The sequence below is a fragment of the Saccopteryx bilineata genome, chromosome 2 (assembly GCF_036850765.1).
Source record: "Saccopteryx bilineata isolate mSacBil1 chromosome 2, mSacBil1_pri_phased_curated, whole genome shotgun sequence".
NCBI lineage: Eukaryota > Metazoa > Chordata > Mammalia > Chiroptera > Emballonuridae > Saccopteryx > Saccopteryx bilineata.
In genome coordinates, this window is record NC_089491.1 from 175,164,609 (window position 1) to 175,189,213 (window position 24,605).

At 39.2% G+C, this 24,605-nt stretch overlaps 1 protein-coding gene and 1 pseudogene across 14 annotated transcripts in view; one reads left to right on the top strand and one right to left on the bottom strand.

The window, feature by feature from the left end:
• Window positions 1–24,605, top strand: part of ERC1 (ELKS/RAB6-interacting/CAST family member 1) — a 550,202-nt gene that overhangs the window by 243,872 nt on the left and 281,725 nt on the right. The window lies entirely within an intron of this gene.
• LOC136323756 (proteasome subunit beta type-3 pseudogene) lies at window positions 128–16,880 on the bottom strand (annotated as a pseudogene).

Here is a 24,605-nt window from a genome sequence, read left to right on the forward strand (position 1 = left end):
TAGGATATACAGTTAATTTGCAGGTTTTTTCAAATTGTCGCAAATCTCCAAAAATTTTTCCGATTTACTTATTCATTTAGAAAAACTATTTTATTTTTTTAAAAAGTGGGCTCTGGGAACTGGGGATTTAGTCCATTTGGGCCTTCATTGTCCCGGTGATGATTTTGCCCTTCTCAATGATATGGATGATAATTTCCGTTCCTGACATTGCATCATGGTCCCCCTCTTTCAGAATGGCTTATGAAATGGGTTCAGATACGTGTTTTGGATCATGTTAGGCTCTCAGAGGGACTTGCACATTCTGTACTTTTGTTCAGCCCGGATGCCACTGACCACAAAGTCATCAGTCACCATGGGGCAGCTGATGAGATCTAGAAAGCAAGAGAAAGGCTTAAGGGTCTTTGGGTCCAACCCAGCAATGACTGGCTCAGTGTATTAGGGGCCAAACCTACAATGTTTCTCATAGAAGAGGTTGGCCACTGTGCTCATGTGGGTGTAAGGCTTGATCTGCCAATTTTCCTTCCACTAATACAGGTTCAGTTGGAACTTGAGGCGCTGGGCAGTGGTCTGGACGTCAGTGACTAGCTAGCCTGGCAGACTGGTGTATAGCTGGTTGCCCACGGGAAAAAGATCTTCTGAGAGCCCGTGGTCACCATTTGTGCCTGGATCCCGAAGTGCCTGTTGGCAGCAATTGCCTCACAGTCCTTCCTCTTGATGGCTTTGACAGCCCCTTTGTTACAGGACACAATAGACTTGACTGCGGTGTAATAGGACCTCTCCAAAATATATATTTTTTAAAAATCCACATATAAGTGGACCCACACAGTTTAAACCTGTACTGTTCTAGGGTCAACTGTATTTCTAACCTCATTTCTAGGTGAGGTACCCCAGCATATCTACTCCAGTCTGGGCAAGCTGAAAGTGTTGGTGTTCCTTAAATACAGTTTATTGGTTTTCTAATTAATGTATACTCTCCTACTTATGCAGAATTTTTTTTTTCTGTAGATTCCCAATTTTACCATCAAAAGATTCTGGCTTAAAATTAACCTTTGTTGATGAGCTCTAGCCTGTTCTTGTTATTATTTTATCCATTGTTTTCAACCTATATGCTTAATTATACTTTACTGTTTTATAACTACTCCTGTATGATTTAATAATTCTTCTTTTCCCTTCTCACTGGTTTATATTGACCTTAGATTAATTAAGGGTTATTTTTTAAAATTTATTTTTTGCTTTCCTTAAACAATGCTTTGCATAGGTAACTGTTTACTAATTATTGTTATAAAAAAAAGAAAAATTTAAAATTTAGTTACAAATTTAGAAAAATTTTTGTATGCTATTACATTGACCATCCTACTAGTCTCTAAAATGTCATAAGTTACCCTTTAAGGGCCTTGCAAGGACAAAGGAAATGTGCTCTTCTCTCAGTCGAGAACATTTACTAAATGTGTGTGTTCTTAAAGCAATAGCACTCTCTTTGTCTTTTGACAAATCTGTAAGTTTTAGTCACGTTCTAATAAGGCAGGGTAGACTGGACTAGAAGGAGAGCTCATGTTAATAGTGGTTTTGTGCTTTGTTTTTATTTATAACAAAGATAGGTATCTGACTTTAATCTTGAGAGAGGGTGCTGTCAGAGAGATTAATGGGACTGCTGGAAGAACACTGTGGCTCTTATGAGTCAGCTCTCTTGAGACCAAAGCTATTAAGAATCAAGTTCAAAGAAAGTGAGAATAATGGAAGTAGAGATAGGGGAAAGCAACTCTCTACATATTTAGGAATATTCTCTTCGATGCAGAATTAGTGAAATATTTGTGTTTTTCTTTCAAATTTGATTTGATTTACTTAAAAAAAATTTTTTTTCATTTTGGTATGATTTTTTTTTCCTTTGTGAAATGAAGACTACTTAGCCATGGTTTTCACATTTGTCATGGGGATATTTATGTAAGAAAACCATTTTAAAAATTAAGATGGTCTCACATCTTTCTAGAAATAATGTGTGAATTGTCACATGCTGGATGCCTCTACTATATTAATGTTCTTGTTTTTTGTAAAAATCAATTTGGTTTCTTCTTAACAGACTTTCTCCTTATTTAAAAATTTAATCCTATATAATATCCCCCCTTTAAAATTTTTTTTTCTTGGAAAAATAGGATTTTTCTATCAAGAATATGGGTGTGGGTGGGTTTTATGGTCTTCTTGACAAGGTATTAAATGGAGTTAGGATTATACTAGAAAATCGTATGTAGACATCAGCATCTCATTTTACAACCCTATGCGGAGTTGCTAAAATTAACTTGGAAATTGTTTTCCTGCAGGTGAGGCACCTATCAAATTGGTGAAGTGTATGCAACTATTTTAAGCTTTTAGCTCAAACTGTGCCACTTCTTACCATTTCGAAAAAGTGCAAAACAAGTTATAAAATTATTGCTAAATCTCTGTGGTGTTTGAAATGTGCTTTATATACTTTTCCTTCTTCTGGCCAAAATTCAATTCCATTGATAGCCAGTAAAATTTACTGAAAGAATGTTTATTGGTAGCACTGATGTGTGTAGCCTGCTCAGCCCTTTCCTAGCATTAAGTTTAACCCTATTCTATAAGAACTTTTGAGCTTATTACAAGATTAGTTACCATCAAATGATGAGTGGTTAAAAGTTATATTTGCCAGTAACATTTTTTGTTCTGTAAGTACTGTGTTCTCATATCTGTGAAGTGAAATGGTTTAATCCTTTCCTTTGTGTTATTGTGAAACTCTTCCCTTACATTTGGAAAATGAAGTCTCCAATAGAAAACAGAAGCAGGCATATACATAGCCCCTTTGCCAAGACGTCAAATGCAAGGGCCAACCTCTTATGGACCATATCAGTTGTTTATTATTTTGAGTAAAGGATTATCTTTGGGATTTTTGGTTAAGACTTTGAAAATGTATGCTTGTTCTTTTCATAGTATACTGATCAGGGCAGACATGCCCTAAATTAAGTAAACACCATGTCCTTGCCCAAGTATCAGAATTTCCAAGGTGGAAATATGGCTAATACATATGGGAGTTTTGTACTCTATGCTTTATGAAAGTTATTTATATATAACATCACTTTATACGTATGTTTCCACTTCTTTAACGAAATGCATCTGCTTTTGTTTTGACTTTGATATTTAACAATTGAGGTTGATATTTAACAATATGAGGGTTCTGCTGTAAATGGGGGAGATATTTGAGGGACTTTAAAGAGAAGGGGGAAGAAAATATTTTAATCTAAAGCATTTCCTTAAAATAAAAAATAGTTGGTGTGTAACCAAATTATGTCTTTGTGTTAGGCCAGCTTTCTTTTCTTAAAATTGACTGCATCAATGCATCTGGCTTCAATCCCCCCCCCACCCCCAAACATCTGAGCAGTTGGTAATTGAATTCTGACAAGTCGAGTGATTTTAATGAAATCTTCTGCATGTGTGTATGTACTTGGGGGCTGAGGAAGAGGGAGGAAGAATAAGCTGTGGGGTTGAGGGTAATAAAGAATTACTGTCTCTTTACATTAAGGATAATGGATAGCAATTAACATTAATATCTTTTGGAACATGTTAAAGTTTCTTTGGCAAATGGTGTTTACTCCAAAGGAAGCAGCTCTTAAAATTAAACCAAATAAATGACCTCCATAACCCTGGCCAAGTCAGAGTTGGGAAAGGGGTGAGTGTGGGAAGCAGTTAGCTCAGATCATCTTTGGAAATCGGCAGTGACCTTCTTTCCTCTGCTGAAAAAGGGAAAAGCTTAATAAGATGTCATTATCAAGTGGTTTCATGTTACTGTATTATTGAGCCTTTTTTCTGAAGGAGATGTTTGAAGAAAACAAGAGCTTAGTTTTTAATTACTGTTTTGCTTTTGCCTTTGCTTTCCTCGAATGTTTGATTTGGAAGAAAGGCGGTGGAGACTTGAGTCTGAGAGCTGCAGTGGTGTGGAGCTTAGTGTTCACAGAACTGATATCAGGAAAGTAAGTTGGGAATGTATTCAGGGAGTAGGATTCTGGGACTTGCTAAAGGGTCTAGTCCTCATGTTCATTTGCCTGAGTGAAGTCATAGTTACAGCTGTCACAACTGTTGCCTTAATCTTGTTTGAATGTAGAATCTTATCCAGGAATGAGGAATTCTTTGGGAGCTTCCAAGTTGCTCTCTCTCACCCTCTGCCATCCCCCCAGAACTAGTCTCACAAACCTCCTGTTTTGATCCCTATACTCTGTCTGAATGAAGTGGTCTGATTTGCGCTCAGTTAATAAGTGTAGCTGGCATAATAACTAGGCTTCAGGACCTAATTCAGTGCTGGGAAAACTGGTTTGTGTTAGTTTTGATGAGTACAAGCATAATTTATAGCAGTTGAAGTAAAAATCATAAGATACTGCTTTTAAATGATTTAATTAGTGAATGGTTTAGATTTAGCTTAATGAACTATGTAGAATGGTGAAGCGTTTTCTTTGCTGTCTTGATAGCTGTTAAGTAAGTTTTCTGTGGCACACAGTACATATTTGTATTTGGGGTTTCCTGAATTGGTTAAACAGAGTGAAATAGCCAAGTTAGAGCAGGTGAATAAAATCAGTCTCTCTCCTTAGTGTATCCCCCCCACCCCCAGGCTGCCAGTTTAATTCTTTTCTTCCAAATAATGAGTGCTAGAAAATTAACTCCAAATAGTACAAATAATTATTCTCTTTTTAGTTTTGAATTAGACTCATTTTTGATAAATTTTGTGACTACCCCTCTCACCCCCCTTAAGAGTACAATCGGTTATAATGAAAATTCATTAGGAAACAGGAATCTAAAGAGCGTCTTTCCTCATTTGGGCTGATAGGCTACAAATATTTCAGCCTCATGTTTTCTTTTTTAAAATATTTTATTTATTCATTTAGGAGAGAGAGAGAAATGGGGGGAGTTGGAAGCATTAACTCATAGTTGCTTCCCGTATGTGCCTTGGTTTTGAACCAGCGACCTCAGCGTTCAAGGTCAATGCTGCACCACCATATTCAGGCCATTCTCAAATTTTTGTAAAAAATAGATTGATTGCCCAAAAGAAAGGAACTTCACTAAAATGTAAAGACTAAACTTATTGATTAACCTCTATTGTATAGCTTTTGAAACATTTGCTGAATATTTTAGTTGAACTTTGATTGATTGGCATATCATTGAGCATTCTTAGTACTGAGCTATTAATAACTTAAACTGGATTATTGAAATTTTGACCATAATCACAAGAAAGCATCTCTCATTAGAACTTAATCCACTTGTAAATTTTATTCTTAATAATCCCCGAAAGAATGCATATTATGATGAATTTATATTCATTGATATGCTGATCTACAGTGTTTTCGTAAAGTCATGGTACACTTTTGACAGGTCACAGGAAAGCAACCAAAGATGATAGAAATGTGAAATCTGCACCAAATAAAAGGAAAACTTTAAAGTGCAGTTCGATGTGGGCTCATGCACAGATTTTTTAGGGCTCCTTAGGTAGCTATCCCGTATAGCCTCTACAGACTTGTCCCTGACTGATGGCCTACCAGAACGGGGTTTCACCACCAAACTGCCGGTTTCCTGCAACTGCTTATCCCACCGAGTAATGTTATTCCTATGTGGTGGTGCTCCGTTATAAACGCGCCGATATTCATGTTGCACTTTGGTCACGGATTTGAATTTAGCGAGCCACAGAACACACTGGACTTTCCTCTGTACCGTCCACATCTCGACTGGCATGGCCATGGGCTGCTCCGCTGTATACACAGTGTTATGTCATCATCTGTGCATGCGCACATGCTGCCACATCATCCTACAGAAACCGGGAGGGTTTTCCTTTTATTTGGTGCAGATTTCACATTTCTATTGTCTTTTGTTGCTTTCCTGTGACCGGTCAAAAGTGCACCATGACTTTACGGACACACTATATTTCTCAATTTTTCAAAGTCTCCTTAATCTCTGCCTTTTTTTTTAGGTCTATTTGGGTTCAGTCAGAATATAGTGTCATTGGGTTTCATTTTAGTAAAATCTCATAATGAAAGCTATGTCTTTATAGTAAAGGCCCAGTTAAACAGATATTTTTTCTCTGGGAAGCAGTTTTGATCATCACAGTTTTGATTTTTCATTACTGAATTGATAGCCCAGTTTCCTTGTACGGGAGTTGCACACTTGGGTTCTGTGATCACCGTCTTCCAGGATGACCCCAAATCATCCTTGCTTCCAGGTTCATTCCCTTGTGTTGTTCTCGCCCGCACTGTGTCAGGCTGGTCTGTGTGAACAGTAGACAGTGTGGGATGTGATGTTGTGTGACTTCTGAAGCTAGACCCTGAGACATTGACGCTTCTGCCTTGCTCTTTTGGATCATTTGCTCTAAGGAAAACCAGGTGACATGTAGTAATGACACTCAAGCAGCCCTGTAGAGAGGAACAGAGGCCCCTTGCCATGAGCTCTCACTAGCTTCCAGCCATGGAAGTGGAAGCAGAGGCTGAATCCTGGCTGACATTTGACTGTAACGCAGCCCCATGAGAGACCTGGGAGCCAGGGCTGTTTGGCTAAGCTGCTTTTCAGTTCCTGACCCACAGAAACTGAGAGTTAAATAATTATTCACTGTTGTTTCAAACTGCTAAATTTTGAGGTAACCTGTTACATAATAATAAGCAACTAATACAGACATTTTGTATCTGATTTGCCGTATGCCTGAATTTTTTTTTCCTTTAAATCCAGTCTTCTTTTTCTCTGTTGGCAGATAAGTGCTTTATTCATGTTCTCACTGCAATCAGTTTCAGTGCTTAGGATTATTAGAGCTTTTGGCAGTGTTTGCCTCAAGGATTCTCACCTATGTAACTCATATTTGTGTACTAATAGGCTATGAGCTAAGAAGAGTTATGAATTTATATAAAAGATGATATGTTAGATAGCCTTTTATGGATACATTTTAAAATTTTATTTATTTATTTATTTTTTTATTTATTCATTTTAGAGAGGAGAGAGAGAGAGAGAGAGAGAGAGAGAGAGAGGAGACGGAGAGAGAGAATGGGGGAGGAGCTGGAAGCATCAGCTCCCATATGTGCCTTGACCAGGCAAGCCCAGGGGTTTTTTTGAGCCGGGGACCTCAGCATTTCCAGGTCGACGCTTTATCCACTGCGCCACCACAGGCCAGCTATGGATACATTTCATATGTGCAAACTTCTTGCTATAGCAGTGTTGTCCAATAGAACTATAATGGCAGCATGAATATGATTTTGAATTTTGTAATAGCTTCATAAAAAAAACTAAAAGGAAACATGACATTAATAATTAATAATGTATTTTCAATCCAAAATATTGTCATATGAGAAATTATTAATGAAATATTTTGCATTCTTTTTTTGTCGGTGCTAAGTCTTGAGAATTTAGTGTGTGTTTACAACACATCTCAATTTGGACTAGCTACATTTTGAGTGCTCATTAGCTACATGTGGCTAGTGTATATCATGTTCAACAGCACAAAGAATGAATTTAGCTTCAAGTTTAGAAGACTCTTCCAAGCTAGCAGCAAATCAGTAATGTATATAAATAACAGAAATGATTTTCTCAAACTTAAGTGTGATGTATCCTAATTTAACTGTAATCCTATCTACATTTGGTCCCACTAAGTCATCCTTCTATTTTCTGGATACCTCAGAGCCTTGAAACCTGTGGAATTTCCTAAGGATAGAAGAGATTAGGGATATCAGAGGTTCTATGTAGATTTCTCCAGGATTATAGGCTCATAATGGCATGACTACCTCATGCATTAAATTGAAGACTGCTAAATGTATACGTTTGAAAGAAAAACTGTAGTTAAGACTCTGAATCACATATTCAGGACCTTAGGCTGTCCCTGCTACTGTTCAGACATCTACTATTGGGCTATTTGAACTTTAAGTATCTAGGCCCTGACTGGTTGGCTCAGTGGTAGAGCGTCGGCCAGGCGTGCAGGAGACCCGGTTCGATTCCCGGCCAGTGCACACAGGAGAAGTGCCCATCTGCTTCTCCACCCCTCCCCCTCTCCTTCCTCTCTGTCTCTCTCTCCCCTTCCCGCAGCCGAGGCTCCATTGGAGCAAAGTTGGCCCGGGCGCTGAGGATGGCTCCATGGCCTCTGCCTCAGGCGCTAGAATGGCCCTGGTTGCAACAGAGCAGCGCCCCAGATGGGCAGAGCATTGCCCCCTGGTGGGCACCCTGGGTGGATCCCGGTCGGGCACATGCGGGAGTCTGTTTGACTGCCTCCCCGTTTCCAACTTCAGAAAAATACAAAAGAAAATAATAATAAAAATAAAAGAAAATAAACTTTAAGTATCTTCAGATCTTAAGATTAATAGCAGAACTTACTGCAATGTATTGTCCTTTTTATTTTTTGAGGTATATTTTACTTATAATTTTAAAATTTTATTTAGAAAATTGACTCTAACAGGGTGACATTGATCAATAAGAGTACATAGGTTTCAGGTGAACATTTCTATAGCATTTGAACTACTGATTATGTTGTGTACCCATCACCCAAAGTCAAATCATTTTCTATCACCTTATATTTGTTCCTCTTTACACCTTTCCTACCACCTCTTCTCCCCTCCCTCCTCCCCATTCACTCAAGTCCCCTTATCCCTTCCCTATATGCCCTTCCCCCTGGTAACCACTTCACTTTTGTCTATGTCCATGAGTCTTGGTTTTTATATCCCACCTGTGTGTGAAATCATACAGTTCTTAGCTTTTTCTGATTTACTTATTTCATTCAGTGTAATGTTCTCAAGGTCCGTCCATGTTATAATAAATGTCACTGTCATCGTTTCTTATGGCTGAGTAGTATTCCATAATTGTGTATATGTACCACATCTTCTTTATCCAATCCTCTATTGAGGGACACTTTGGTTGTTTCCATGTCTTGGCCACTGTGAATAATGCTGCAATGAACATGGGGGTGCATGTGTCTTAACTTACTAATGTTTTTGAGTTATGGGGGTAGATATCCAGTAGAGGGATTGCTGGGTCATATAGGAGTTGTATTCTTACTTTTTTGAGGAACCAGTATACTTTCTTTCATTGTGGTTGTACTAATTTGCATTCCCACCAGCAGTGAATGAGGAAGTTTTTTTCTTTGCAACACTTGTTATTACCTTGTCTTGTTGAGAATAGCCAATCTAACAGGTGTGAGGTGGTATCTCATTATAGTTTTGATTTGCATTTCTTGAATAGCTAGTGAAGATGAGCATATTTTCATATATCTGTTGGCCATTTGTATGTCCTCTTAGGAGCAGTGTCTGTTCAGGTCCTCTCCCCATTTTTAATTAGGTTGTTTGCTTGTCTGTTGCTGAGCTTTGTGAGTTCTTTATATATTGTGGATATTAATCTCATCAGAGGTATTGTTTGCAAACATCATCTCCCATCTAGTTGGCTGCCTATTTGTTTTATTGTCAGTTTCTTTTGCTGTGCAGAAGCTTTTTAGTTTGCTATGGTCCCATTTATTTTTGCCTTTACTTCCCTTGCCTTTGAGTTCATTTACCAATGTTACATTGTTGGCATATAGGAAAGCAGTGGACTTTTGTATATTGATTTGGTATCCTGTGACTTTATTGTCTTGGTACATTGTCTCTAATAGTTTTTTAATGGAGTCTTGGGGTTTTCTATATACAGGATCATGTCATCTTCAAAAAAGGTACCTTTATTTCTTCTTTTCAGAAATGGATGCCTTTTATTTCTTTCTCTTGCCTGATTGCTCTGGCTAAAACTTCCAGAACTATGTTGAATGAGAGTGGAGAGAATGAACAGCCTTGTCTTATGCCTGATTTTAGGGGAAAAGCCTTCATTCTTTCACCATTTAGTATGATATTAGCTGATGGTTTGTCACATATGACTTTTATTATGCTGAGGTACTTTCCTTATTGAGTGTTTTAAACATAAAGGATATTGTATCTGATCGAATGCCTTTTCTGCACCTATTGATAGGATCATATGGTTTTTGTTCTTTGTTTTGCATCTGTATTCAGGTATTGGTCTGTATTTTTGTGTGTGTGTGTGTTGTCCTTGCCACGTTTTGGTATGAGGGTTAGGTTCACCTCATAAAATATGTTGGGAAGTATTGATTCTTCTGTTTTTTAGAAAACTTTGAGAAGGATAGGTAAGAAATATTCTTTGAATGTTTGACACAAGTCACTAGTGTAACAAAAGTTCATCTGGTCCTGGACTTTTGATTTTGGGGAGGTTTTTGATAGTTGTCTCTATTTCCTGCCTGATTATTGGTCTATTTAGGTTTTTTTCCACTTCTTTGTGGCTCAGTCTAGGAAGATTGTATAGTTCTAGGAATTTATCCATTTCCTCTAGCTTGTTGAATTGGTGGCATATAATCTTTCATAATATTCTACTGTGATCTTTTGTATATCTATGATGTCTGTGGTAATTTCTTCTCTTTCATTTTGGATTTTGTTTATTGGAGTTTCTTCTCTTTTTTCCTTGTTGAGTGTAGCCCGTGGTTTGTCGATTTTATTGATCTTTTCAAAGAACCAGTTCTTTTTTTTAAATTAATTTTAATGGGGTGACTGATAAATCAGGGTACATATGTTCAGAGAAAACATCTCTAGATTATTTGAAATTTGATTATGCTGCATTCCCATCACCCAAAGTCCAATTGTCTTCCGTCACCTTCTAACTGGTTTTCTTTGTGCCCCTCCCCTCCCACAACCCCCTCCCTCCCCCCCCATAACCCCCACACTCTTGTCCATGTCTCTGAGTCCATTTTTATGTCCCAGCTATGTATGGAATCATATAGTTCTTAGTTTTTTCTGATTTACTTATTTCACTCAGTATAATGTTATCAAGGTCCATCCATATTGTTCTAAATGATCCGATGTCATCATTTCCCTTTTTTTTTTTTTCTTTTACAAAGACAGAGAGAGAGAGATACACAGGGACAGACAGACAGGAACGGAGAGAAGAGAAGCATCAATCGTTAGTTTTTTGTTGCGTGTTGCAACACCTTAGTTGTTCATTGATTGCTTTCTCGTATGTACCTTGACCGCGAGCCTTCAGCAGACCGAAGAACCCCTTGCTTGAGCCAGGGGGCTCTTTTGCTCAAACCAGATGAGCCCACGCTCAAGCTAGCGACCTCGGAGTCTCGAACCTGGGTTTTCCACATCCCAGTCTGACGCTTTTACCCACTGCACCACCGCCTGGTCAGGCCGGATGTCATCATTTCTTATAGCTAAGTAGTATTCCATAGTATATATGTACCAAAGCTTTTTAATCCACTCATCCACTGACGGACAGTTGGGCTGTTTCCAGATCTTTGCTATCGTGAACAATGCTGCCATAAACATGGGGGTGCATTTCTTCTTTTGAAACAGTGCTATGGTGTTCTTGGGGTATATTCCTAAAAGTGGTATAGCTGGGTCAAAAGGCAGTTTGATTTTTAATTTCTTGAGGAATCTCCATACTGTTTTCCACAGTGGCTGCACCAGTCTGCATTCCCGCCAGCAGTGCAGGAGGGTTCCCTTTTCTCCACATTTTCGGCAGCACTTACTCTGTGCTGTTTTGTTGATGAGCGCCATTCTGACTGGTGTGAGGTGATATCTCATTGTGGTTTTAATTTGCATTTCTCTAATGATTAGTGATGTTGAGCATTTTTTCATATGCCTGTTGGCCATCTGTATGTCCTCTTTGGAGAAGTGTCTATTCATTTCTTTTGCCCATTTTTTTTTAAAAGAATTCCTGCTACAATTTTTATTTATTTTTTATTTATTCATTTTTAGAGAGGGAGAGGGAGAGGGAGGGAGGGAGGGAGAGAGAGAGAGAGAGAGAGAGAGAGAGAGAGAGAGAGGAGAGACAGAGAGAGAGAAAAGGGGGGAGGAGCTGGAAGCATCAACTCCCATATGTGCCTTGACCAGGCAAGCCCAGGGTTTCGAACCGGCGACCTCAGCATTTCCAGGTCAACACTTTATCCATTGCACCACCACAGGTCAGGCTCTTTTGCCCATTTTTTGATTGGATTGTTTGTCTTCCTCGTATTGAGTTTTACCAGTTCTTTATAAATTGTGGTTATTAACCTCTTATCAGACGTATTGTCAAATATATTCTCCCATTGTATAGTTTGTCTTTTTATTCTGTCCTTATTGTCTTTAGCTGTGCAGAATCTTTTTAGTTTGATATAGTCCCATTTGTTTATCTTGTCTTTTATTTCACTTGCCCGTGGAGATAAATCGGCAAATATATTGCTGCGAGAGATGTCAGAGAGCTTACTGCCTATGTTTTCTTCTAAGATGCTTATGGTTTTATGGCTTACATTTAAGTCTTTTATCCATTTTGAGTTTATTTTTGTGAATGGTGTAAGTTGGTGGTCTAGGTTCATATTTTTTCAGGTAGCTGTCCAATTTTCCCAACACCATTTGTTGAAGAGGCTGTCTTTACTCCAATGTATGCTCTTACCTCCTTTGTCAAATATCAGTTGTCCATAAAAGTGTGGGTTTATTTCTGGGATCTCAGTTCTGTTCCATTGATCTATATGCCTGTTCTTATGTCAGTACCAGGCTGTTTTGACTACAATGGCCTTGTAGTATATAACTTGATATCCGAAAGTGTGATACCTCCCACTTTATTCTTCCTTTTCAAGATTACTGAGGCTATTCGTGTTCTCTTTTGGTTCCATATAAATTTTTGGAATATGTGTTCCATATCTTTGAAGTAAAGCATTGGTATTTTAATTGGTATTGCATTGAATTTATAAATTGCTTTGGGTAATATAGATATTTTAATAATGTTTATTCTTCCTAACCATGAGCATGGTATATGCTTCCACTAGTTTGTATCTTCCCTAATTTCTTTTATCAAATGTTTTATAATTTTCTGAGTACAAGACTTTAATCTCCCTGGTTAAATTTATTCCTAGGTACTTTATTTTTTTGGTTGTAATGGTAAAGGGGATTGCTTCCTTAATTTCTCTTTCTGACAGTTCATTGTTAGTGTATAAAAATGCCTCTGATTTCTGAGTATTAATTTTATATCCTGCCACCTTGCTGAATTCATTTATCAGATCCAGTAGTTTTTTGACTGAAACTTTAGGGTTTTCTATATACAATATCATATCATCTGCAAATAATGATAGTTTTACTTCTTCTTTTCCAATTTGGATGCCTTTTATTTCTTCTTCTTGTCTGATTGCTGTGCCTAGGACTTCCAGAACTATGTTGAATAAGAGTGGTGAAAGGGGGCACCCCTGCGTTGTTCCTATCTTAAGGGGATTGGTTTTAATTTTTGCCCATTGAGTATGATGTTGGCTGTGAGTTTGTGAGTTTGTCATAGATGGCCTTTATCATATTGAGGTTTGTTCCCTGTATTCCCACTTTGCTGAGAGTTTTGATCATGAATGGATGCTGGATTTTATCAAATGCTTTTTCTACATCTATTGAAATTATCATGTAGTTTTTCTCCTTCTTTTTGTTTATGTGATGAATCACATAGATTGATTTACAAATATTGTACCAGCCTTGCCTCCCAAGAATGAATCCCACTTGATCATGGTATATGATATTTTTCATATATTGCTGGATCCGGTTTGCTAATATTTTGTTGAGGATTTTAGCATCTAAATTCATCATGGATATTGGCCTATAATTTTCTTTCTTTGTGTTGTCTTTACCTAGTTTTGGAATCAGAATTATACTCGCCTCATAAAAGGAGCTTGGAAGTCTTTCTTTCTCTTGAATTTTTTGAAATAGCCTGAGAAGGATAGGAGTTAGTTCTTCTTTGAATATTTGGTAGAATTCCCTTGTGAAGCCATCAGGCCCAGGACTTTTCTTTTTTGGGAGTTTTTTGATAGCTGTTTCAATCCCATTTGTTGTAATTGGTCTGTTTAGGTTTTCTGATTCTTCCAGATTAATTTTTGGAAGATTATATGTTTCAAGGAATTTGTCCATTTCATCTAGGTTGTCTAGTTTTTTGGCGTACAGTTCTTCATAGTATTTTCATACAATATTTTGTATTTCTGTTGTGTCAGTTATTTCTCCACTCTCATTTCTAATTTTATTTATTTGAGTCCTCTCTTTTTTTCTTGGGGAGTCTGGTTAAAGGTTCATCGATCTTGTTTACCTTTCCGAAGAACCAGTTCCTGGTTTCATTGATCCTCTGTATTGTTTCTTTAGCCTCTATGTCATTTATTTCTGCTCTGATCTTTATTATTTCCTTTCTTCTATTAGCTCTGGGCTTTACTTGCTGTTCTTTTTCTAGTTCATTTAGATGCAAGGTCAAGTTGTTTATTTGAGCTTTTTCTAGCTTCTTGAGGTATGCCTGTAATGCTATGAACTTCCCTCTCACGACTTGCTTTTGCTGTGTCCCATAAATTTTGAGTTGATATATGCTTGTTATTCATTTCTAGGAATTTTTAAATTTCTTCTTTGATCTCATTGTTAACCCATTCGTTATTTAATAACATGCTATTTAGTTTCCAAGTGTTTGAGTATTTTTCATTTTTTCTGTTGTGGTTGATTTCTAGTTTAATGCCATTGTGATCAGAGAAAGTGCTCGATATGATTTCAATCTTCTTAATTTGTTGAAACCGCTTTTGTGCCCTAACATGTGGTCTATCTTAGAGAATGTACCATGAGCACTTGAAAAGAATGTATATTCTGCTACTTTAGGGTGAAAAATTCTGAAGATATCTATTAAATCGAGTTGATCTGGTGTGTCCTTTAAGTCTTCTGTTTCTTTGTTAATTTTCTTTCTTGAGGATCTATCTAGTGATGTTAGTGAGGTATTGAAATCCCCTATGTTGATCTCGCCCTTTAAATCCATCAAAGTCTGCTTTATATACTTAGGTGCTCCTATATTACGTGCGTAAATATTTATAACAGTTATATCTTCTTGTTGGATTGCTCCCTTTATCATTATGTAGTGACCTTCTTTATCTCTTACTATAGTCTTTGTTTTAAAGTCCATTTTGTCTGATATAAGTGTGGCTACCCCAGCTCTTTTTTCATCTCCATTTGCGTGAAATAATTTCTTTCCATCCTTTAACTTTAGTCTATGTGCATCTTTTGTTTTAAGGTGTGTCTCTTGTAGACAGCATATGTATGGGTCCTGTTTTCTTATCCACGCAGCTACCCTATGTCTTTTGATCGTAGCATTTAATTCATTTACATTTAAGGTTATTATTGATATGTAATTGTTTATTGCCATTTTATTCTTTAAAACTGTATTCCTCTTTTGCTATATTCTTTTTCTCCTTTGATCTGTTTACAACAGGCCCCTTAGCATTTCTTGCAGACTTGGTTTGGTTGTAGTGAATTCCTTGAGGTTTTTTTTTGTCTGAAAAGCTTTTTATTTCTCCTTCAATTTTAAACGATGGCCTTGCTGGATAAAGTAGTCTTGGTTGTAGGCTCTTGTTCTGCATTACTTTGAATATTTCTTGCCGTTCCCTTCTGGCCTCAAGTGTTTCTGTTGAGAAGTCGGAAGTCATCGTTATGGGGGCTCCTTTGTAGGTGATAGTCTTTTTTTTCTCTAGGAGCTTTTAATATTTTCTCTTTATTACTTAGTTTTGGTATTTTAATTATGATGTGTCTTGGTGTTGATTTTTTTTTTGGTTTCTCTTTAATGGAGTTCTCTGTGCTTCTTGAACTTGTGAGATGTTTTCCTGCCTTAATTGAGGGAAGTTTTCAGCTATGATATGTTTGAACAAAGTCACTATCCCTTGTTCTTTCTCTTCTTCTTCAGGAAACCCTATGATGCGGATGTTATTTCTCTTTATATTGTCACAGAGCTCTCTTAGAGTTTCCTCAGACTTTTTGAGTCTCTTTTCTTTTTTCTGCTCTGCTTCCATGCCTTTATTTATTGTGTCTTCTAACTCGGTGATTCCATTCTCAGCTTCACCCATCCTACTTTTAATTCCTTCCATTGTGTTCTTCATATCTGATATTGTATTTGTTATTTCTGACTGATCCTGTTTTATTATTTCAATGTCTTTTTTTATATTTGCTATCTTTTTATTTAGGTATTTGTAATGACTATTGTTGTTCTAGTATCTTTGAGCATCCTAACAATCGTTATTTTAAACTCTGTATCTGGTAATTTGGTTATATCTGACTCATTCAGGTCCTTTTCTGGGGATTTCTCTTGATTCATTTGTGTTGCATTTCTCTGCCTTCTCATTTTTTCTGTGTAAAAGAAGAATTTGGCCACTGGAGTCCACTGGGTGTGGCCTCTGTGTTTCCTAGGTGTGGTCTGTCTGCAGGCCTCCACCCCCTCTGCTGTTGCTGCCTAGGGCATTTGAGTATGGGCTTTGCCTGTGTCAGCCCACTGGAGCTGTTGCTGTGATTTCCACCTCTCCTTCACGGGAGTGCTGTGATCACGTGCTCAGGTGTACAAGCCTCGGTGGCCTTGGCCTTAGCCCTCCCCCGTGGGTGGCATTATGCTGGGCCCTGAGGGCAGGGGTGAGCACCTTTGCTCAGCTGTAGGTATCCGCCTGATTTCAGGCTTTGCCCCGCCCCTGCAGGAAGAGCTTGCTCGTGAGATGGCTGCAAGCTTTGGCTCCACAGGCCGGGCGGGACTGTGTGCCCATGCTCAGTAGCAGGACTTTGCCTGTTCTGGGCTTTTGGCCCCAACCCTGCTGGAGGAGAGGGCTCCCAAGTCAGGCCACAAGCCTCGGTTCCACGGGCGGGGCGAGGCTGTGCTCCTGCGTCCTTGCTCAAGGGCGGGTCTCCACCCCTTCCGGGTTCCCACCCTTCCCCCCTGCAGGCTGGATTGCAGGTGGCCCGCAGCTGTCCTTGACCTCTTTTGCATGTCTCCTTCTCCCCAGCTGGGCAAGACTGAGCTCACACCTGGGCCGCAATGGTGGCCAGCCGGCTTCTGCTCTTGCCAACAGAACGGCGCTTCCGCGTCCCATTACCGCCCACCATCAGGTGAGCCCTTAGCCGTGTGGGTGGGGGCGCTGCAGCTCAGGCCCTAACACTCACTACTGTATTCCCGAAAGCTCCCTCCTAAGCAACTCTGCTCTGAGTACCGCGGGAGAGCTTGTTTGGTGTCCTGCTTCCCTTTGCTGGTATTGCTGTTTCCAGGGGAAATATTCACTGCAGATTTGGGGAGTGACTCGTCCCAGGGGTTAGAATGGCTGTCTCCCAAAATGTTTCTCCCTGTGCCTCCTAGATTATACTCTCTTCTTCCTACTCCGGACCTCTCCTCTCTCCCCGGGTGAGTGGTTGTGAGAGTGGTTTTCTGTGCAGTCCCTTTAAGAAGAATCCTGGGTCTGAGAAATCAGTCTCTTTCTCACAAACGGTATCCTGTCTTGTTTCCAGCTAAATACTGTCCATACGCCTCTTCTAAGCTCTGGTGCTGCTGGCTGGGATTTTGTTCCTGGGACTCAGGACCCTCCCCTCTCTGCTAAACTCACTTCCCACCACGTGTGTCTCTCCCAGGTGATGTTCGCTCCGGGGAGCTGGGCAGCCCTCTTCATATTTCCACTTTTTTTACCAGTCTCAGTGTGCTGCCTTCATTGTTCCTCGTTTGAAGAGTACTCTTAGTTTAGTCCAAAGTTGGTTTTTCCAGATGATAGTTCTTAAAATTAGTTTGTAATCCACTTTGGTTCTGGGAGGTGGACGTTGGTATGTCTGCCTACTCCATCACCATCTTGTCTTCTCTCAGAACCAGTTCCTTATTATATTAATTTTTTCTGTAGTTTTTAGTTCTCTATTTCATTTAGTTCTTCTCTAATTTTTAGTATTTTCTTTCTCCTGCTGACTTTGTCTTGTTCTTATCTTCTTCCTCTTGTTCCTTGAGGTGTGATGTTAGGTTGTTTACATGGAATCTCTCCTGTTTCTTAACATAAGCCTGTAATGATATAAACTTTCTCCTTATTACCGTTTTTGCTGCATCCGGAAATTTTTTAATTTTTTTTTTTTTTTTAATTTTCTGAAGTTAGAAGCGGGGAGGCAGACAGAGTCCTGCATGCGCCGACTGGGATCCACCCGGCATGCCCACCAGGGGGCAATGCTCTGCCCATCTGGGGCATTCCTGTGTTGTAGCCAAAGCCATTCTAGCGCCTGTGGTGGAGGCCATGGAGCCGTCCTCAGCACCAGGGCCAACTTTGCTCCAATGGAGCCTGGAGCCTTGGCTGTGGGAGGGAAAGAGGGGGGGAGGAGGAGAGGAGAAGGGTAGAGAAGTAGATGGGCGCTTCTCCTGTGTGCCCTGACTGAGAATCGAACCGAGGACTTCCACACACTGGACCAACATTCTACCTCTGAGCCAACTGACCAGGGCCGCATCCCAGAAATTTTTATATGTCGTGTTGTTATTTTCATTTTCCTGTATTTATCTGCTTTTATTTCTTCTTCACTTTTTAGAAGTATGTTGTTTCATTTTCACATTTTTGTGGGTTTCTTTACTTCTTTTTTACTATTCAATTCTAATTTCAATACGTTCTGATCAGAAAATAGGCTTCATATTGTTTCAATCTTTCTGAATTTGTTGATGTTAGTTTTGAGGCCCAACGTATAGTCATATGGTCTATTCTTGAAAATGTTCCATGCACACTGGGAAAGAATGTATAATCTGACATTTTGGGATGAAATGTCCTATAAATGTCCATTATGTCCATTTGATTCAGAGTGTCATTTAAGGCCAATATTTCTTTACTGATTTTCTGTTTGGATGATCTGTCTAAAGCAATAAATAGTGTGTTGAAATCTCAAACCATGATTTCATTTTTGTCTGCTTCTATTTTTAGATCAAGTAGTGGATTTCTTATATATTTTGGTGTCCCTGGTTTGGTTCTTATATATTAAGAAGTGTGTAGCCTGACCAGGTGGTGGTGCAGTGGATAGAGCGTCGGACTGGGATGCCGAGAACCCAGGTTTGAGACCTCGAGGTCGCCAGCTTGAGCGCAGGCTCATCTGGTTTGAGCAAAAGCTCACCAGCTTGGACCTAAGGTCGCTGGCTCAAGCATGGGGTTACTCAATCTGCTGAAGGCCTGCAGTCAAGGCACATATGAGAAAGCAATCAATGAACAACTAAGGTGTCGCAATGCGCAAGAAAAAACTAATGATTGATGCTTCTCATCTCTCCGTTTCTGTCTGTCTGTCCCTGTCTATCCCTCTCTCTGACTCTCGGTCTCTGAAAACAGAAAAAAAAGAAGTGGTATGTGTTCTTCATACAGTGTCCCCTTTATCATTATGAAATGTTCATCTTTGACTCTGGTTACCTTTATTGTCTTGAAGTCAGCATTGTCAGATATGAGTATGGCAACACCTGCTTTTCTTTGGATATTATTTGCTTAGAGAATCATTTTTCAACCTTTCAATTTGGATGTACTTTTGTCCTTGCAGCGTAGCTGTGTCTCTTGAAGGCAGCATATGGTTGGGTTTTGCTTCTTGATCCAATTTGCTACTCTGTGCCTCTTTATTGGTGAGTTCAGCCCATTTACATTTGGGGTGATTTTTGACACTTGAAGATTTCTAGAGCCCTTTTATGTTTTGTTTTTTTGATAGTCTGTGTCTTGTTTGGTTCTTCTCTTTTGTGTTTCTGTCTGTCAGTTGTTTTTTTGTTGTTTTTTTTTCTGAAGTTGGAAACAGGGAGAGAGAGTCAGACAGACTCCCGCATGTGCCCGACCGGGATCCACCCGGCACGCCCACCAGGGGCGACGCTCTGCCCACCAGGGGTCGATGCTCTGCCCCTCCGGGGCGTCACTCTGCCGCGACCAAAGCCACTCTAGCGCCTGGGGCAGAGTCCAAGGAGCCATCCCCAGCGCCCGGGCCATCTTTGCTCCAATGGAGCCTTGGCTGCGGGAGGGGAAGAGAGAGACAGAGAGGAAGGGGGGGGTGGAGAAGCAAATGGGCGCTTCTCCTATGTGCCCTGGCCGGGAATCGAACCTGGGTCCCCCGCACGCCAGGCCAACACTCTACCGCTGGGCCAACCGGCCAGGGCCTGTCAGTTGTTTTTGTTGCCTCTGTTTCTTCTTCTTTCCCCTGTTTCTTCCATAATTATTTCCTCCATTTCTTCTTTTTTTCAAACTGTGTGTTTCAGTAGTGACTTTTTCGTAGGTGATTACCATTAGGTTATTAAGAAAGAAATGTTCATATGTACAAGATTTGAGTACTTCTGTACTCCATCCTCCTTTGCTTGTGCTGATCTTTACGTTCCCTCCTTTTATGTTATTGTTGTCACAGATTATCCTGGTTTTTATTGTGACCTTGTTGAACATTTTACTTGTAGTTTGATTTGTTTTGTTCTTGTGTCTGGTCAAGTAACCCCCTTGAATGTTTTCTGCAGTGCGATTTTTTGGTGATAAATTCCCTCAGCTTCTGTATGTCTATAAAAGTTTTTATTTCTCCTTCATATTTGAAGGATAACTTTGATAGATACAGTTTTCTTCATTTTACACAGGTAACATCAATAAATCAGGGTACATATGTTCAAAGAAACCATGTCCAGGTTATCTTATCTATCAATTATGTTGCATACCCATCACCCAAAGTCAGAAGGTGTCCTCCGTCACCTTCTATTTAGTTTTCTTTGTGCCCCCCCTCCCCCTTTCCCTCTCCGTGCCCTCCGTAACCACCATACTCTTGTCAATGTCTCTTTATCTCGTTTTTATGTCCAACCTACGTATGGAATAATGCAGTTCTTGGTTTTTTCTGATTTACTTATTTCACTCTGTATAATGTTATCAAGATCCCACCATTCAAGCCCTGGCTGGTTGGATCAGTGGTAGAGCATCAGCGTGGCGTGCAGAGTCCCGGTTCGATTCACGGCCAGGATACACAGGAGAAGCGCTCATCTGCTTCTCCACCCCTCCCCCTATCCTTCCTTTCTGTCTCTCTCTTCCCCTCCTGCAGCCAAGGCTCCATTGGAGCAAAGATGGCCCGGGCGCTGGGGATGGCTCCATGGCCTCTGCCTCAGGCGCTAGAGTGGCTCTGGTCGCAACAGAGTGATGCCCCAGATGGGCAGAGCATTGCCCCCTGGTGGGCATGCCGGGTGGATCCCAGTCGGGTGCATGCGGGAGTCTGTTGGACTGCCTCCCCGTTTCCAGGTTCAGAAAAATTAAAAAAAAAATCCCACTATTTTGTTGTAAATGATCCGATATCATCATTTCTTATGGCTGAGTAGTATTCCATAGTGTACATGTGCCACATCTTCTTTATCCAGTCTTCAATTGAAGGGCTTTTTGGTTGTTTCCATGTCTTGGCCACTGTGAACAATGCCGCAGTGAACATGGGGCTGCATATGTCTTTACGTATCAATGTTTCTGAGTTATGGGGCTATATATCCAGTAGAGGGATTGCTGGGTCATAAGGTAGTCTATTTTCAGTTTTTTGAGGAACCACCATACTTTCTTCCATCATGGTTGTACTACTTTACATTCCCACCAACAGTGAATGAGAGTTCCTTTTTCTCCACAGCCTCTCCAACATTTGCTATTACCTGTCTTGTTAATAATAGCTAATCTAACAGGTCTGAGGTGGTATCTCATTGCAGTTTTGATTTGCATTTCTCTAATAACTAATGAAGATGAGCATCTTTTCATATATCTGTTGGCTATTTGTATTTCTTCCTGGGAGAAGTGTCTGTTCATGTCCTCTTCCATTTTTTATTGGATTGTTTGTTTGTTGTTGAGTTTTATTAGTTTTTTGTATATTTTGGATATTAGGCCCTTATCTGAGCTGTTGTTTGAAAATATCATTTCCCATTTAGTTGGCTTTCTGTTTATTTTGTTATCAGTTTCTCTTGCTGAGCAAAAACTTTTTAGTCTGATGGAGTCCCATTCATTAATTTTTGCCTTCACTTCCCTTGCCTTTGGAGTCAAATTCATAAAATGCTCTTTAAAACCCAGGTCCATGAGTTTAGAACCTATGTCTTCTTCTATGCACTTTATTGTTTCAGGTCTTATATTTAGGTCTTTGATCCATTTTGAATTAATTTTACTACAAGGGGACAAACTGTAGTCCAGTTTTATTCTTTTGCATGTGGCTTTCCCGTGTTCCCAGCACCATTTGTTGAAGAAGCTTTCTTTTCTCCATTGTGTGTTGTTGGCTCATTTATCAAAAATTATTTGACCATATATATGTGGTTTTATTTCTGGACTTTCTATTCTGTTCCATTGGTCTGAGTGTCTATTTTTCTGCCAATACCATGCTGTTTTGATTGTCATGGCTCTATAATATAGTTTGAAGTCAGGTATTGTAATACCCCCAGCTTCATTCTTTTTCTTTCGGATTGCTTTGGCTATACGGGGTTTTTTATAGTTCCATATAAATCTGATGATTTTTAGTTCCATTTCTTTAAAAAATATCATTGGAATTTTGATGGAAATTGCATTAAATTTGTATATTGCTTTGGATAATATGGCCATCTTGATGATATTTATTCTTCCTATCCAAGAACAAGGAATATTCTTCATCTTATTGTATCCTTTTCGATTTCTCTTAACAATGCTTTGTAGTTTTTATTATATAGATTCTTTACATTTTTTGTTATTTTTTTTGTTTGTTTTATTTAATTTTTTTTATTTTTTGAAATTGGAAATGGGGAGGCAGTCAGACTCCCACATGCGCCCAACCAGGATCCACCCAGCATGCCCACCAGGGGGCGGTGCTCTGCCCATCTGGGCCATCGCTCTGTTGCAACAGAGCCATTCTAGCACCTGAGGCGAGGCCCTGGAGCCATCCCCAGTGCCTGGACCAACTTTTGCTCCAATGGAACCTCGGCTGAGGAAGGGGAAGAGAGAGACAGAGAGGAAGGAGAGGGGGACAGGTGGATAAGCAGATGGACACTTCTCCTGTGTGCACTGGCCGAGAATCGAACCTGGGACTTCTGCATGCCATGCTGATGCTCTACCACTAACCAACCGGCCAGGGCCCTTTGTTATGTTTATTCCTAGGTATTTTATTTTTTTGCAATTATGAAAGGGATTATTTTTTGAGTTCGTTCTCAAATGTTTTATTGTTGGCATATACAAAGGTTATGGACTTCTGCATGTTAATTTTGTATCCTGCGACCTTACTGTATTGGCTTATTGTTTCTAGTAGTCTTTTTGTAGATTCTTTGGGGTTTTCTGTGTATAGGATCATGTCATCTGCAAAAAGTGATACCTTTACTTTTCTGATATGGATGGCTTTTATTTCTTTGTCTTGTATGATTGCTCTGGCTAGAACCTCTAGCACCACATTAAATAAGAGTGGAGAAAGTGGACAACCCTGTCTTATTCCTGATTTAAGGGGGAAAGCCTTCAGTTTTGTGCCATTTAATATGATGTTAGCTGATGGTTTATCATATATGGCCTTTATCATGTTGAGATATTTTCCTTCTATACCCATTTTGTTGAGAGTCTTAAACATAAAATTGTGTTGCATTTTATCGAATACCTTTTCTGCATCTATTGATAAGATCATGTGGTTTTTGTTCTTTGTTTTGTTGATATGGTGTATTACGTTAACCGTTTTACGTATGTTGAACCATCCTTGAGATTCTGGGATGAATCCCACTTGATCATGATGTATTATTTTTTTAATATGTTGTTGTATTCTATCTGCCAGTATTTTGTTTAGTATTTTAGCATCTGTATTCATCAGAGATATTGGTCTGTAATTTTCTTTTCTTGTGCCGTCCTTGCCTGGTTTCGGTAGAGGGTTATGTTGGCCTCATAAAATGTGTTTGGAAGTATTGCTTCTTCTTCAATATTTTGAAAGACTTTGAGTAGAATAGGAACCAAGTCTTCTTTGAATGTTTGATAGAATTCACTAGTATAACCATCTGGGCCTGGACTTTTATTTTTGGGGAGGTTTTTAATAGTTTTTTCTATTTCTTCCCTACTAATTGGTTTATTTAGGCTTTCTGCTTCTTCTTGACGCAGTCTAGGAAGGTTGTATTGTTCTAGGAATTTATCCATTTCTTCAAGATTGTTGAATTTAGTGGCATAAAGTTTTTCATAGTATTCTACAATAATTCTTTGTATATCTATGATATCTGTGGTGATTTCTCCTCTTTCATTTTGGATTTTGTTTATATGAGTCCTTTCTCTTTTTTCCTTGGTAAGTCTTGCCAGGGGTTTGTCTATTTTGTTGATCTTTTCAAAGAACCAGCTCCTTGTTCTATTAATTTTTTCTATAGTTTTTCTGTTCTATATTTCATTTATTTCTGCTCTGATTTTTATTATCTCCTTTCTTCGGCTGGTTTTGGGTTGTCTTTGTTCTTCTTTTTCCAGTTCCTTAAGGTATGAAGTTAAGTGGTTCACTTGGGCTCTCTCTTGTTTCTTCATATAGGTCTGAAGTGATATGAACTTTCTTCTTATCACTGCTTTTGCTGCATCCCATAGATTCTGATATGTCATATTGTCATTTTCATTTGTCTGTATATATCTTTTGATCTCTGTGCTTATTTCTTTTTTGACCCATTCATTTTTTAAAAGTATGTTGTGTAGTTTCCACATTTTTGTGTGGTTTTTCCCTCTTTTTTGGAGTTGAATTCTAGTTTCAAGGCTTTATGATCAGAAAATATGCTTGGTACAACTTCGATTTTTCTGAATTTGCTGATGTTGTTTTTGTGGCCAATTCTTGAGAATGATCCATGTACACTGGAGAAAAATGTATACTCAGTCACTTTGGGATGAAATGTCCTGTAGATGTCTATCATAT